The following is a 13,579-nucleotide window of genomic DNA, read 5'->3' on the forward strand; positions in this document are numbered from 1 at the left end:
GCTGCAGCAAACATTAAGTGTCTATGCCCAGAACACTTTTCAAATGATTTATACATTGAATAGAAGCTACAATGAGGTGGGGTCCAGTAAAGGCCCTAATATCGTCTTTGCTTCTTCATTTTCTCATATGGAGGAGATCCCAAATTTCTCGTCTCCTAAGAATATGAGAGTCATTTAATTTCAACATTCACAAGCCATACCACCTTCTTTTCTGAACCAGCCACAGTGAGCTCTAACAACAGAAAATTCAAATGCCCATAGGCAGGCAACTCATTGTCTGCATCAAATTGAGAATAAAATAATGAAATAGTAGAGAATCCAGTATAGAACTAGTAAGTGCATATACTACTCAAAGGTACTGAAATTACAGTTATTTAAAATACTGTGCCAGGCATAATGGAACGACCAGTTTACAACCCTTGAAATAATCATAGTACAGAATAAAATATGGAAGGATTTTGATTTGTTTTGTTCTATCTCATTTTTGCTGTGGTCATAGATCATAGGAGTTAAGAGCATGGACTTTGAGTCAGAATGACTGGGTTCAAATAACAGCTCAGTCATTTCTAAGTATTTCACTTAATTTCCTTATCTTTAAGACAAGGATAAGAAGTATATTAACCTAACTGGGTTGCTTTGAGAAAATAATGAAATAATATATATTGTATACTTAGAGCAGTGCCTAGAGCTCAGTGAGTATTCAAAAATAAAGCTTTAATTGGAACCATATTCTAAAAGGCACCTTTTTTAGAAACCCCCAAGTGGTTCAGCTTATCTGAGAACACCATTTGCTACATCACAGTCCTTGGAAGACTTAGTAAGTATTGTTAACAAAGAGGTTTCCATGATTAAATAATTTTGAGAAATTATACACACTAATGAAATCATCTTGAAAATTTATAATTACATTAGGTAACTGTCATCACCAACAATGTATTAATTTGGTTTAACCTGTTTGGCCACAAAACCTTAATTCTTTGACACATACATCTAATACCAAAAGATCCAGTCTTCGTATGAATACACCTTGCAAATACCTTCTTGTTAGTTTCCACTTTTCTTTCTTAAAATACTTACTCTTTCACCATTCACACCCACTTGTACTTCCAATAATGAATTTAATCAAATTCTAATGGAATGAAAGAAACTCCTTTCTCCTGAGACCTCAATCTCCCTCAATCTTCTTTCCTCACTAGACATCTTTCCTTCCCCAAGCCTACTACAAAACTTCAAAGCCAGTGTGAGTATCCATTTCTTTTCTTCCCCATTCTTATTGAGAAATAACTGACATATAACATTTTTCTAAGTTTAAGATATATAATGTGCTGATTTGACTCACTGTGTGTGTGTGTGTGTGTGTGTGTGTGTGTTTTAGTATATTTATTTTGAGAGAGAGAACATGAGCGGGGTGGGGGCAGAGAGAGGGAGAGAGAATCCCAGCACAGGGCTCGATCCCGTGAACCGTAAGATCATGACCTGAACCAATATCAAGAACTGGACGCTTCACAGACTAAGCCACCCAGGCGCCCTGATATACTTTATACTGCAAAATGATTGCCACCATGGCATGAGCCGACACCTCTATCCTGTCACGTAATTATCATTGTTTGTGATGAGAACACTGTACTTGGCAATTTTCAAATATTTAATACACAATTGTTAACTGCAACCACCATGTTGTGCATTGGATCCCCAGAACTTATTCATCTTATAACTGGAAGTTAGTCCCCTTTTGATCATCTCCCTGTTTTTCCTACCCCCACAGCCTCTGTCAACCACCATTTCACTCTCTGTTTCTAGGAGTTCAGCTTCTTTAAGGTTCCACATGTAAGTGAGATCAAACAGTATTTGTCTTTTTCTGTCCGACTTATTTCACCTAGCATAATGCCCTCAAGATCCATGTTGTTGCAGAGGGCAGGATTTCATTTTTCTTATGGCTGAATAATATATCATTTATTTATAATAATTATATATATACATGAATCCACTGACATGGTTATATAACCATATACATATATATATATATATACATATATATGTATATATATATATATATATACATATATATGTATATATATATATCACCTTTTCTTTAACCATGAATCCACTGACAGACACAGGTGTCTTGGCTCTTGTGAATAATACTGTAATGAACACTGGAGTGCAAAACCTCTTCAAGATCCTGTTTTCATTTCCTTTGCATATGTACATGGAAGTGAGAGTGCTGGATCATACGGTAATTCTATTTTTAAATTTTTGAGAAACCTCCATACTCTTTTCCATAATGGCTGTACCAACTCATATTCCCACCAACAGTGCACAAGGACTCCCTTTTTCTCCACATCCTACCATCACTTATCTCTCCTGCTTTTGAGGACAACCATTCTAACAGATGTGAGGTGATGTCTCCCTGAAGTTTTGATTTGCACCTGATGACTAGTGATGTTGAACATCTTTTCATGAACCTGTTGGCCATTTGTAGATCTTCTTTTGGTATCTATTTCTTGATTCTGGATCAAGAAAGTCTTAAAGTCTACATACTCCCTGCCTAAATAATCACCTCTTCTGCACTACCGAATATCTAAGGATATCTAGGGAATAGTCCTGCCTTTCCTAAATCCTTGGGCCCTTTACATATCTCTACATGGCCTAATTATTCCAACCATTAACCTACAAGTTATAAAAGACACAAGAATGGTATAAGACACATGGTCCCTGACCTCACAGAGCTTACTGGAGGATCCAGATCTAAACTCAGGTGAGAATCAGAAAGGCTCAAAATGAACAACCCACTTCTGTGACAAATGATCTGAGAGGTCTCCCTCCATATTGAGATTGACTTTCTACATTAAATTTTCAGTGGAAAGTTGACTGAAAAGATTAATAGCATTAATGAGGCAACAGTGACCTCTGTCAGGGTGACCAGTGGGCACGTAAGACCTCCAGGCATTAGTGAGATGGCTGAGTCTGTGCTGCGTGTGGCCTACTGAGAAACATGGAAGGTGTAAATTCCTGTGGGTCTCCATAAATAGCAGTTTCCTCACACTCACCCAAAACTTGCTTTGCTTCCAGAGGCTCAGGAGAAAAACAGTTTCATGACATGGTCTAGAAATCAACTGTGGAATTAACTGGAAATTTTTAGTTTGGAGCCATTAGAATAGAGTTTGGGGTGGTCCAGATTGAACCTGGGCAGTTGCTGTTCAGGTCATCCTGTGAGATTCCCAGTGCTGTGTGACTATGGGGGCTAGTCGTGGGTTGTCAGGACACAGGGTGGACCACACCTGAGTTACAGAGCAGATCAGGCCCTTGAAAGTGACCAGGCTCAACAAAAACTGCCCTTCAGTGAGTTAAGATGCAATAAACAGTCCTGTTTTTCCCCATCACTGGGAGAGCTGCACAGAGTGGAGGAAAACCCAGAACAAGAATAGTCAGGGCTCACTCACTCCACGTGGGACAGTTATTAAATGAACATTTATGAAGCAGTATCACAAGCACTGTTTAGTTCCTGAAAGCTTCCTTGGAGTTGACGTCCCGGTGTCCATTCTACAGATGGAGACACCACAGCTCAGAGGCAGAGGTCAAGTGGTTTACCCAAAATCCCACAGTTCATAAATGGCAGGACTGGGACTCAAACTCACAACCTCCTGGACTCAAATTCCATGCTCTTTTCATCTTCCTAACACCTGACACCTCTGCTTCCATAGGTGGTAGTAGAGAAGTACACTCAAAAATTGAATGTGAAAAGACAGCAAAGGTTTTCCAGGTCTGCTAAACCACCGTGGCAAATGACATTCCAGTGTCTGCCATCAGACGAAAGCTCCCACCTGCTCATGGCTCATGCCATTCTCCAAGTCTGCCCTGTTGTTTGTGACATCCTTGTCTGGAGTAAACTCACCATTCCAAACTCATATCAGACAGTGAAATATGATTCAGCACTAAAAAGAAATGAGCTATCAGGCCATGAAAAGACACAGAGGAGCCTTAAATGAATATTACTAAGTGAAAGAAGCCCATCTGAATAGGCTACGTACTGTATGATTCCAACTCTGTGACATTAAAGGCAAAACTATGGAAGCAATGAAAAGATCAGTGGTCATCGGTGTTGGGGGAGGGAGGGATGAGTAGGCAGAGCAGAGGTGATTGTTAGGGCAGTGAAACTATTCTCTTTGATACTGTAAAGGTGGCTTATGTATCATTATATAATTGTTTAAAAACTTAGAATGAACAACATCAGGTAAACCGTGGACTTGGGGTGACAATAGTGTGTCCATGTAGCCTCATCAACTGTAACAAATGTATTGCTCTGGTGGGGGGATATCAATAGTGGAGAAGGTGTGAGGGTGTGGGGGCAAGAAACCTAAGGAAGATCTCTGTACCTTCCAATTTCACTTTATCAAAAAGTAAAGACTATTCTTTACCCTAGTAAAGAATATACCCTAGCTGTTCACACACCCTAGTTCAACATACCCTAGTTGTTCCAAACATGCTTAAAAATTCTCCAATGACTGACTTGTGTATTTTTTAAATTCAGATTAGTTAAAAATAAAGTTTCACATTCAAAACACAATCATATAGGAGTCACCGCAGAACCTCATCCTCATTTTTTTCTAATTAGAAACTTCTTTAGAGAGAGAGAGAGAGAGAGAGAGAGAAAGAAAGAAAGCAAAGGAAAGATATAAATAAATAAAGAAAAGCAAACTTCTTGCAGTCCCATCTTCTTAGGAACAAGAGGACATTTTGAGAACCCGTTCCCTAGACTAGTCAAGTCTCTCCACAGTCCAGAAGCTGTACATGAACATCCTAGCAAAAGTGAGTTGCTGCTGATGGAACATGACCCAAATAAGGCACCACTGAGAGGTCTATGCTCCCCTTCACAGCATCACCCCAAGCCCCAGGATTAGCAGAAGAGTCTGGGGAGCCCTCCGAGGCAAGTGGGAACACTCACTGCCAGGTGCATGAGGCATCCTGGCCCAGCAGGCATCTGCTTCTTCCACCAGAATATGGATTCTTCTTCTCCTCCCTCCCCATCTACTCCTGGAAAATACCTCCTAATGGCTGTGGATGGTGTCCAGGAGAGGAGAAGGAGGGGGTCACCTTCCTGACCCGACAAGCCATCTGTTCACACCTGGCAGCGTGAGCCTTGATTATCCTCGACTCAGGTTGTATAACTACAGATGTCTCTAATTTTCACAAAGCAAAGGAGCTCTTGTCTGGAATAAATGAGATAGATAAATTAGAGGGGGAAGGGAAAGAGTCAAAGGTGTCTCCCCCTACTTTTCATCTGTGGCAATCTGGCGCTCTAATCTATTGTACAAATGTCTGCACACAGCATGCCAACACTTGCTTGTAAACTCACAGGAGAAAAATCACCTGGAGACAATGAATAATGTCTGTTTCATGCCTTTCGCCCCTAATATACTTTTTGTTTTGAAGGCATCATATGGATTAAGTTAGTAACACCCATCCTCACGTTTTCAAGACGCTATCTCCCCCTAAATCATCTCTTTTTGGAACTTGACAGGTTATCACACCTTGTCTCATTTCATGCTCCAGCTTCCCACGAGAAGATTAGTCTTGCTTCACAAATCACAGGCTCCTCTTCCTGAGTGAAACACCTTCAAAATCATAGCAACTTTCCCCAAGGGGTATCAAAGTTCTTTTGGCCAAGGTCTATGGTGTTCCACAATGGGACTTCACTGTTCTGGAGCACCACGCCTTGAGTCAACTCCTTGGCGGAGGGGATTATAAAAAGAGCCAGAGGAGAATTCACCAAGCCCATGATAACTTCATCTCCTCGTTTAACAGGGTGTCCTCTGGGCAGGGCTCCAGGCAGCCTCAGCCTCCTGAGCCTTCAGAGGGGCAGGCAATGACTGGAGCTGCTCTCCCAGGCCCCAGGCGCAGAGAGAGATGAAAAACAGGCCATCACCATCTTCCAAGTGGTTCTGCGGTTCACAGAGTTCAAGCACAACTTCTTGCAATTTGCCAACTCATTCCAAACGATGGTTAAACCAAACACAACCAGATGCGGCAATATCCGTGCAAACAGACACCACAGAAGAGTCACAGAATTTGAATGCTTCTTCCCAGGTCTGAGATGTACTCTGTACTCAGAGCAGCAGTCTGTCACTTCTGTCTGCTCAACATCCGTTACTTTGTCTTGTGGTAGCACCTCGTTTTCTCCTGGGGGATGGCATCTTAGCTGATACAGTTGGGGTGGAGCCCACCTCATGATTCTAGCACTGAAGGTGAGCATTTGACCAGGGCTAGCCAGTAAGAGGACGCCATCATCCTGGCACAGTGATTAAATCAGGGATAAGCATGTGACCCATGTCTGAGAACTTCATGAACTATCAGGAAAGAGATGTCCCCTTTCCACAAAAGTCTGGATCCGCTGGTAGACACATCTTGCCATCACAGGGTGAGGTAGAGGAGATCCTGTGTGAGAAAGGTGCCCCTGAGGAAGAAAGCACTGACCCAAGTGAGAGACATACACAATGGCATTGATGCCTGGATCCAGCCTTGCCTGAATTCATTGCCGTATTTTCATCCCAAGAATCAATCAACTTCCTTTCTTTCATAAGGCAGTTTTAGCTGGGTTTCTCTCTTGAACCACCAGAGCTCTGATAAACACACTACCCAATAACTTGAAGGAAATAAAAGGTACCAATTGCCCCAAATAAGTCATACAATTGTTTATTTTAAAAGCGTATACTGAACATCTAACCTATGTGAAGTTCTATGTGTGATGTTAGGGACACAGAGACATGACAGAATTCCTTGCCTTAAAGATTTCACAATCTAGTGTCCAATTTGGCAGCCAAATCCAGAGTGTCAAGACTGCAAGTGACAGTGAGGATTCTTGGGTTTGTTTTTATTAAATTACACTGCATGGATTAGCATAAGGATCTAGCAAATTTATATATCTCAGAGCAGTGTGCCAGTATGCAGCCTGTTTTTCTTACACACTTTTGTGACAAGAGCTAAATGCCTATCGAGTAAGTCCTGGAAAGAGGAACACGGTGACCACATGTTGTTTAGGTGTGCACAGAGCCCATTCCTTCTGATAATGACTTTTCGGAACCACCTCCAACACTGCTTGCAGACTTGCTGTGGCTGTCAACTTAGCCAGCCTGTTCCCACTCCCAGACCAAGGCATGGCTATGAGCTACAAGTCTGTCCAATCAATTAGATCACTCCTTCTCAGTCCCCTCGTCAAGTCCTCCCCTCCCTGTGCATGCCTCATGCCTCCTCCCTTTTCCTTCTACACTCAATCCCAACTCACAACTTTAAATTTCACACACTATTATCTCCCATATTACTATCTCCAGCACAGACCTCTCTCCCCGCTGGATCCAATGTCCCACCTGCGTGTCCAAATGCCTACTCCTGATAGTGCCACCGAGGCTCACCCTTAACACACCCAAACCAAGTCCTAGATCCCCACAAACTTTTTCTTTCCTGCAGTCTCTCCCATCTTCAGAAATGCTCAGTCAACAGAAGCCGGCTATCACTGCTGATTCTTCTTTCATACCCCATATCCTGACTTCCTTCAAATCCTAACAGCTCTGCCTTCAAAAGAGACCTAGAACCTGATCACTCCTCATCATTACCTCCACTGACATCACTCTGACCCAGGCCCAACCATCTCCCACCAGGCAGACTGCAGAAGCTTTCTCATTGGTGACCTGGATTCAGCTTTTGTTCCCCTTCAGTGTATTCTCAACACAGCAACCAACAGGTTCTTTTTAAAATGTGAGTCAACACTGTCCCTTCCACCAGGGAACTCTCTTGGAGTTAGCGCAGATTTACTCTGGGACCAGGGCCCAGAAGAGACCGTGCTTTAGCACCTGACTCCAAGATCTTCTGAGCTATCCTTCTACCTTCACTGAGGCTCCATTCTGCTTGTCCTTCAGTCCCATGAGCTCCTCTACAGCTGGTCAATTTCCCCTCTGAGGCTAGTCAGGATCAGTTTCTATCACCTACAACCAAAGACTCATGGCTGATTTAAGGAGCCAACCATCTATGCTCTTACCACAACACCATTTACTGCCATAAATGCTTAGAGATATGGTTGTCTGGTGCCTTGGTGGTCCTCTTCCATGACAGAGGTAAGGTTTGCTGCAAGAAGAGGTGCTTGGAACATAAAATCACACAAAAAGAGTAATGAGAAATGACTTCTGTCTGTGTCTTTCCTGAAATGAACATTGTGTCTTTAAAAAAAAAAAAAAAAAGACCGTGTTAATTTATCAAATGCTTTTCCTTATAAAACGAAGATGTGTGCACAAATATACTAGAACTGCTTCGTAAGATAATGATGAAAAGCCTATTCATGAAGAAACCAGAGTAGATTCACCTCCACATTAGCAAAGAGAATCCAAACATCACCAAGTCTGTTGAGATAAAACATGAAGGATGTGAAAACAGCATGTATGTCTTTAAGCAGATTTATTCCACATTTTACAAAAAGAGAAAGAAGAAGGATATATACTGGAACATTAGCAAAGGTTCTGTCTAGGTAGAAGAATGGTGATATTCATATTTTCTTATTTATCCCTTCATGAATTTTTACAAGTTTCATAGTTAACAGAATTATCTTTATTAAAAGAATAAACAGGGGTGCCTGGGTGGCTCAGTCGGTTGAGCATGCAACTCTTAATTTTGGCTCAGGTCTTGATCCCAAGGTCATTGGATCGAGCCCCACTTGGGGCCACAAGCTGAGCGTGAAGCCTATTTGGGATTCTCTATCCCTCTGCCCTCTCCCCGACACTCTAAAATAAGTAAATAAACAAAATAAAATTAAAATAAAATAAAATAAAATAAAGGAAAGGAATAAATGGTATTCCTGTAGAATTTGAAAAAAAAATTGTATTTTTAAAAAAAGAGAAGAAAATGGTGTGCCCTTTGGTGAAACTTCCCAACTACTAACAGAAAGTCAGAGAAATTAAATGAGATCCTCACCTTCTGAAATGCCTTTCCTTCTGGCAAGCCCCAGAACAATGGCACAGGGAAGGAGAGGAAATAAGAAAGGAGAACAGACTATAGGTCAGCACTTCTCAAATGACACGCAGAAAGTTGTCTGCAACAGGATCACCAGGGCACTTGTTAAAAATGAAGATTCCTGACAGCCATCCCATGCCTGTTGTACCAAAATCTCTGAGGGTCAAGCCCAGGAATCTGCACTGAACAAATTCCCCTGAGTAGATGTGATGCCTGCTAACATCCAAGAACCACTGGAAAGATGAAGGAGGCTACTTCAAGCTCCTTGAGGATTCACCAAGCCTCTGCTTTAATGATTTCAACTGAAATACAAAGCTTAACTCAGTAGAAAGAGAAAAATTCAATCAATCAGAACCATCACCAGGTTTCTACTTTGCTTTCTATTGTGTCCACATAATCTATACCATATGCCAGTAACGTAACATTTGCTATCCCAACCCCCCCCCATAAATCCATCAGCCAGTTGTCGGATAATACAGTGGAATCTTTATTATGAAAGTATACTTGACAAGTTCTAATAATTGATAGTTAACCATGTTTCCCAGAGCAAGACTATCATCAGTGAAAACCCAATCTAACCAATTAGCCCTAAACATATTTGTTGGTCCAACATATTTGTTGGTCCTCTTCCCAGTATTTTAAAAGGACAGCACTTTAGTATTTAATCATTTTGATACTTGCCTGGTCTTCCTCATCTTTTTAGCAGACATTTTTCAGCCAGAATTACCCTCCACACTATTCCATGCCTGGCTGCCTAGATATGCCACATACATTCCCACCTCTGTACTTCCCATGGATGGCCCTCCCTTCTCATGTTTTTCTGGATACTCTCGTTCATGGCCCTGTCCTTTAGGATTTGGCCACCTGGAGCAGAAACCCAGTGACAGTGACTGAACCCAAGAGGCACTGGCTTTTCTCACCCACCAAGGATTCTGGAAGTATACCTCCTGGGACTGGTACAGGTACTCAAGGACATCACTGAGGATACAGACCCCTTCCCTCCTCCTGCTCCACTCTGCTTAACATGTAGCTTTGTCCTTGTGGTTCTAAGATGGAAAACCCACCCCTGAGCATCACGTGTGCATTTCAGACAAAACGATGGAGATGAAGGATACGGGCAAAGGTCTGTATACTAGCTACCCAGAGAGAGGGAGAGAGAGAATCCGACAGGCTCCACACTGTCAGGACAGAGATGGACGTGGGGCTCGAACCCACGAACCATGAAATCATGACCGAAGCCAAAATCAAGAGTTGGACACTTAACCAACTGAGCCACCCAGGCATCTCTCTTTTTGTCTTTTTTAAAAAGAAAAAAAGAAAAAAGGTTATCATCCAGCAATTCCACTTCTGGGGATAGATCCAAAGGAAACACAATCACTATGTCTGCACCCCTGTGTTAATTGCAGTATCATTTAAGATAGCCAACACATGGAAATAACTTAAGTGTCCATCAACAGACAAATGGATAAAGAAAATGTGGTATATATGCATAATGGGTAATTTTTTTAATTTAAACGTTAGTTAATACACAGCATAATACTGGTTTCAGGAGTAGAATTCAGTGATTCCTCACTTAGATACAACACCCAGTGCCCATCACAAAAGTGCTCTCCTTAATGCCCATCTCCCAACCACTTCTATCCATTAACCTTCAGTTTGTTCTCTATCGTTAGGAGTCTCTCATGGTTTGTTTCCCTCTCTTCTATTTTTCCCCCTTCCTATATGTTCATCTGTTTTATTTTTTAAGTTCCACATTTTAATGAAATCACATGACATTTGTCTTTCTCTGAATAATTTATTTTGCTTAGCATAAAATACTGTACCTCCATCTTGCAAATGGGAAGGTTTCATTCTTTTTGATGGCTGAGTAATATTCCATCGTGTGTGTGTGTGTGTGTGTGTGTGTGTGTGTGTGTGTGTACGTGTGTGTACATACATACATACACCATATCTTCTTCTTTTTTTTTTTTTTTTTTTTTTTTTTTTTTTTTTTTTTCACCATATCTTCTTTATCCATTCATCAGTCGATGGATGTTTGGGCTCTCTCCATTGTTTGGCTATTGTTGATAATACCGCTATAAACGTTGGGGTGCATGTACCCCTTCAAATCCATATTTTTGTATCCTTTGGGTAAATACCTAATAGATGCACAATGGATGATTCTTCAGCCATAAAAAAAAGGGAAATACTGCCATTCACACCAACATGGATGGACCCTGAGAGCATTAAGTGAGTCAGGCAGAGAAAGACAAATACTGAATCATTTCACTTACATGTGAAATCTAAACAAATTCACAGATAAAGAGATGACATCTGTGGTTGCAAATGGCAGGGGTGAGAGGTCGGGGAATTGGGGTAAAGGTGGTCAGAAGGTACAAAACTTCAGTTATAAGACACATAAGTCCTCAAGATATAATGTATAACATGATAACGGAAGTTAACACTGCTGTATGTATGGTGAAAATTACTAAGAGTAGATCCTAAAAGTTTTCAACACAAGGGGGAAAAAATTGTAACCATATGAGGTAACGGATGGTAACTAAACCTACTGTGGTCATCATTTATATATATATATACACACACACACATATACATACACTGGATTCATTCTCTGTCTCTCTCTATATATATGTTGGGTCATTATATTACACACCTTAAACTTACACAGTGTTGCCCATCAATTCTCTTAATAAAACTGGGGGAGTGGGGAAGCTTCCTGGGAGCCATTCCTTTTTCATCCAATGGCCAGAAAAATGTAACACTGCCATCCAAGTTGCAAGGGGACTAATTTGTTAGCTGGAGGTGATTAGTAAGAAAATATGGCAGAAAGGGGCACCTGGGTGGCTCAGTGGGTTAAGCATATGGTTTCGGCTCATGTCATGATCTCACAGTTGGTGGGTTCAAGCCCCACGTCAGACTCTGTACTAACAGCTCAGATCCTGGAGACTGCTTCAGATTCTGTGTCTCCCTCTCTCTCTGCCCCTCCCTTGCTCATACTCTTTCTCTCAAAAATAAACAAACATTTAAAAAATTGTAAAAAGGAAAAAGAAAATATGGGAGAAATAATTCAGAGGTGGCAACTAGCATTTTCTGCCACAAATATCATACTCGAATCTGCAATGAAAACTCTTTGGACTTCTTTTTCCAGAAAGATCTTCCCTACTACAAAAATTCCTCAGCGTTCACTACCTGTTCTCCCATAAGGAACCCATCCCTGATAATGAATCTGATATAGGCACTACCCACACAAATAGTCAGCATGAACCTCAATGTGTAAACTTACACGTTAATAGAGGCCTATTGTAAACTTACAAAATAATCTTATTCCAATTTCTTGAATTCAGATTCAACCTGACTCTTGACTTCATCCGCATGGGTATCAGTCACTATGTGAAGTTAAGGACACTCCTAAGACACAAAGACACAAGACTTGTGAGTTACTATGAGTCATTCAACATAATACAGTTCCCACTGGCATTCCTGTTGTCCAAGCCCAGTCTACTGCACTGGCTTGGGAACACTATAATGCAAGTCACATGTGGCTATTCTCACGGAGTGGGAATTCTCACGGAGGTAAGAGCACAGAGCCAGCCTCACTGAGGGTGCTCAACCATTACTTCCTCTGACACTCTGCACCACCACAGAGCAGGAGATATGCCCCATTGTTCCTTTACCCACCTCTGATTTTTCTGGGGGTAGGGGAGGGCCCAGAGTCTCACAAAAATCCCTTTCTGTTTCCCTCAATGTGATGCAGCAGCAAATTCTTTCCCATCTGCTCTGCTCTCCCATGAGCCTACCACTTGGGAAAAGTAAAGGAAGCAAAAGATGGGTCTTAAAGTCAGCCTCTGAGTTAAGATCTGTAGAAGCCTAAGAGGGACTTACCTACCTGTGCAGAATACGTAAGGAAAAAATGCAGGAGGGGAATGAAAACACATCTCTTAACATAGTTTCCTGAGACATCTGTAGGACTTGTATCCATATCCAGGGAGAAGTTCCCACTCTTTATAAGACACTTTGGTCTTTCACAGCTAACATGATGTCATGACACAGGAGCCTGCTCAATCCATGTTTATCCCATGATATTAAACTGGTCACCCAAACTTCTGCTCAGTCACATGAGCAAGAAATGAGGAGCCTATGTATAGCATCTGAAGATGGTTAGGCCTCTATTAATTTGATAGGGAGGTCTTTGGTGCACATTTTCTCAGACTCAGCTGTAAGCAACAGGCAATGTCATAAGTAGAGGCTGCAAATCTTAAACCCAGTGAGCACTGATTAAGAGAATGGGGAGAAGGCATTGAAAACCAAAACCAAGATGTGAAAACAAACACAGGCCAGGTCAACTTTGTTGTACAGAGAAAAAAGCACGTGGATTTCAGAGGTCAGAAAGACCTGGCTTTAAACCGCAGCCTGTGAATAAAATGCTGAGCCTCTCTGATCCCATTTTCTCATCTGTGAAGTAAGGAGAAAACCTTGAGTGTTTCCAAACAGCATGTGTTACCTGGCTCAAACGAGGGTGGACAGCACAAAGACTGACATAAGAAAGCAACACAGGGCCCACTGACCAGGAGTTGGTAGATTC

The sequence above is a fragment of the Panthera leo genome, chromosome D4 (assembly GCF_018350215.1).
Source record: "Panthera leo isolate Ple1 chromosome D4, P.leo_Ple1_pat1.1, whole genome shotgun sequence".
Classification (NCBI taxonomy): domain Eukaryota; kingdom Metazoa; phylum Chordata; class Mammalia; order Carnivora; family Felidae; genus Panthera; species Panthera leo.